The sequence below is a fragment of the Lineus longissimus genome, chromosome 11 (genome assembly GCF_910592395.1).
Source record: "Lineus longissimus chromosome 11, tnLinLong1.2, whole genome shotgun sequence".
Classification (NCBI taxonomy): Eukaryota; Metazoa; Nemertea; class Pilidiophora; order Heteronemertea; family Lineidae; genus Lineus; species Lineus longissimus.
Window position 1 is genome coordinate 11,121,801 of NC_088318.1, and position 4,044 is coordinate 11,125,844.

The following is a 4,044-nucleotide window of genomic DNA, read 5'->3' on the forward strand; positions in this document are numbered from 1 at the left end:
AAGAGTAGCTACGAAGCACGCTACTACTGGTAGTAGTAATACGAATTGACACCCCCCCCCCCCCAATTACAGTTTTTATCATTGATTAGCCTCTGGTATACTCACCAGATGTCAGGGCAAATTCGCTAGATCGGCCATGCCCGCTATTTTATAATTCTCTCGACCATTCAGGGTTCCTCCATCTTGAATACGAACGAAGCGCACGCACGCACACAGCCAATACAAAATGACAGGCTTTAGGGGGTAATTTCTGATTAAACGACATCATGTCTTCATGCTGCTGCAGGATGTATCGGTTTGCCGTCCTTGTGCTTATTGTGGCCTATATGAAGACCCAAGTTATATATCACGAAGAAAGGGTAAGAGGTTGTTTTTCTGTGGGAATGAAGCCTTCTGTATTGCGAGTATGAATCAGTGAGAACATACAGGTGGATGTATTGAATCAGAAGTCGCTGACTGTAAGGACCAGGCCCTGTGTATACACCAACGTTGAACACCCTGTGATCCTGGGGACTCAGTAAGCAGGGGCTTTGTCCGTGATCAGTCAGGGACTTTCTCTCGTCCAGTCCCTCCGGTCGTCCATTAACATTCGCTTTGGTCGGCCACGATTTCGGTTACCCTCTGTGCCATGTAAGATATGGTGTAAGCTAGCGTTCCCTTAGCTTGGCCCTTGTAACATTGTCAACCTAACTATGCTTTCGCTTCTTGGCTCTGGTAAGGAGGCACTCGTGGCGTCCGATACGTAGTTTACTTTTTATGTATATTTAGTTAAAAATGTTCTTTTCAGGATGAAGAAGGCTCTGGGAAAGAAGGTACGTGTTGTATATAATATCTACATGTAGTTGTACCTTGCTACAGATTGATTCCGCATTGTTTTTCACAATCTTTCCTGACTTTTCAGTATATTGGACACATCCGTGTCTTTCTGCCCGACTCGCACATGGTTTCTTTACACCTTGCATGACCCGGCCGTATCCCTTTCTGTTCCTTCAGAGAACGAATGCCAGGAAGAAGGTGGTCGATGCCGGAGACCATGGGCATGTCTGAGGGATGAAAAGCTGCAGATTAACTTCGGACTGTCAGAGGAATGTCATGGGATATCAGTCTGTTGCGTACCGGAAGGTAACAAAGACAACTTTAGCTGAAATACAAAGTTTTAAACATTTTTCGCAAAGTGTCAAACCCCAGTAATTTTATTAACTGCAGGACGGAGTTGATTTGTTGGACGACACTGCATGTATAACAGCATGTGATGTAAATTTTAGTGATTTCTGATTCCGATAAACTGGATTAACTCGGATTAACTTATGCATCCAATCAATGGCGATAGCGTAAAGTGATTTGACCACGACACGATCTCCCCTGGTATGGTTTCCCTTCATATCATTAACAGCTAAGAACGAATGTGAAGAGGAAGGAGGACAGTGCAAGAGAGCAAAGACTTGTATCAGGGACACCCGAGGCAAGATTGATATTGAGCTTTCGCAGGAATGCCCAGGAAGATCGGTGTGCTGCGTCAAGAAGCCTCATACGTAAATGCCCTTTCAAACTCATTTGCGTGTTGGAAAAAATCGCAGCGATCAAAACTATGAACCATTCTTTACTGATCTTAATAGGAGCTCACACATGCTCCTCCCAGAGACAGAACTTGATCGAAATAAAGAACACTTCGGCCCAAACGAGACCGAATGCATTTAACAGTACAATTAGTGCTAAACACCACAACCAATGTATTTTTAAATGAAATGTACATACATAGTATTAATTTGTTCCAAATTACAGCTGAGAAAAGCGAGTGCAAGAAAAAGGCGGTGAATGCAAAGGAGCAATGAGGTGTCAATTTCATGATGATGCGACAATCAACTACGGTCTTTCAGAAGACTGCCCCGGTGTGAAAGTCTGTTGCGTTGGTGAGTAGGCCTCATATTGAAAAACACACCGTTTTAACCTGACTTCTATACAAGTGGTCCCTCACCAGACGGAGACAAGACCACAATTGATTTTTTAAGCCTTTTAGCAGTTAAATTGTCAATGTTTGACCGCGACGCATCAAAGAACGCGTGGTGCTGTGAATCTGAAATTTAGATTATGTTATTCTGGACAGTCGGGCAAGTAAATGGTGAAAAATAAAATGGTGATTGACCACGGAAATTTTTTGATAATCGACAAATTAGACAGACTTTGATATTTCCACTCTTTTCAGCCAACTGGCAGAAAAAACTCAAAACACGCCCCCTATTACCCAATTAGCAAAATTCGAAATAAATTTTTTCATCAAATAATTTCTTTATATCTGTAGACTTGCCACAACAAATATTTTTTCAATACCTCTCCAAATATGTACTTGAGAGTTAAAAACATGCACTCGTCTAATTGATAGGCCTCGACCCTCCAACCTATGAATATTCATTAGTGGTCTTGTCTCGACGCGAGATGAGTAAGCGGAAGGGGACATTGTGGAGATGCCACGATCGCGGTAATACACTGACTCGTTCACAATCCAAAATTGGCTCTTTAGATACCCCTGCCTGAAGGAATGCGTTTTGTTAAACTACTAGATTGGTTTGGGCAAAATCGGCAAAACGCTAGAGTTAGTGCAGTTTTCTCACGCATGGGATGGAATGGACTGAAGTCAATATAGTTTCCTTTTTCTGACAGCAAGAAAGAATGCATGTGAGAGGGAATACGGTCGTTGTCGTGGGGCACGAAGTTGTGTGAGAGGTGCCCAAGGCCAGGTCGCCTTAGGATTGTCACTGGACTGTCCAGGAAATACAGTTTGTTGCGTCAGTAAGTAGGCCATTCGCCACTTTCCTCAAGCAGAAATCATGTAGGACTTTTGACCAGTCAATACCGCCGTGTGCGATCATGGCCGTGCTGTCTGTTTCGAACAAACATGATAGCTCTCTTCTGATTGGTCAATACCTGTCGGGAAGTCCCAAATTGCAGCTAGAGGAAAGTAGCGAATGCTGACACTCAAATATGACCCGTCTCAGCAAAACCAGGCGCATGTCCAACAGAAGATGAGCCTAAATGACACCAGGAGATAATAGAAGAAATTGATGTGCTCATATTTCACAAACGTTAGACAGTAGATAAATGAATAAACAGTCCGTCTCAACCTGCCAAGCTCAGAGCGACAAGCGCCTGGACGCAAGGGCCCAACGCGCCGCGTAGCGGCAAAAAATCGAAGCTGGCGAAACATTTATAACGGGTCACCGTCACTTATTATTGGACTTATAGCGCATTTACGGGGTTGCAACTATTTTGCTTTATAGTGTCACCAGGAAAGAAAAGCATGCGACCTAACGCCGATCTATTTGTATAAAGTGATAATTGGAAGGTATATAGTAGGAAATATCAATAAAATAATCATTCCATGTCGTCTTTTGAGGGCATTTTTGATTGTAAAAAATATATGTGTACGTCACCGTAGTCTCTGCAATGATAATTTTATCAGAGCAGTCTCGCGCAAGTAGAAGTTCTTTACCTATTAGTTCTTCACTTATTAGTCTCAACGTCTGGCGCAAAGCCAGACGTTTTCCATTACGATTTCACTACGATGTTTGACAAGAAGGAGCAGTGCGCGAGATATGCTAATGAGCAGACTTCCCTCGCTTGAGTTTCTGAAGAATGTTCCATATCGCGCTAAGCTCATCACTACTGATTATGACAGGCGTGCAACGGTAGGTATCTGCTCCCCAACTTCCACCCTAATACGGTACAATAAGTTACCATTTGATGGGAATGGGACAATGCCCTCACTGTGTATGGAGTCATAGGGATAAGAAGACATTATTCATTAGTGTTGGTACAAGTGATTTTGCCCAAAAAGCATGCGCATTCAAAAAGCAAAATATGCAAGGTATCACGTAGCCTACATGACCATGACGACGTGCAGAAAGTGCACTGGCCAGTGCATACCCTATGGCTATGTACTAGTAAACATGGTAAACATGAACAACATCATTATTCATCGGCAGTTCATTTTACTCCGAGCTTTTCCTGAAACATATAGCCATGATGATTAGGCCTACCATGTACCAT

At 43.0% G+C, this 4,044-nt stretch overlaps 1 long non-coding RNA gene across 1 annotated transcript; it reads left to right on the plus strand.

The window, feature by feature from the left end:
• Positions 1–333: 333 nt before the first annotated feature.
• On the plus strand, positions 334–1,524 carry LOC135495365 (uncharacterized). The gene is made up of 4 exons (XR_010448548.1): positions 334–359; positions 788–812; positions 994–1,122; positions 1,394–1,524. It is a non-coding gene; the product is annotated as an uncharacterized LOC135495365 (long non-coding RNA).
• Positions 1,525–4,044: the final 2,520 nt, after the last annotated feature.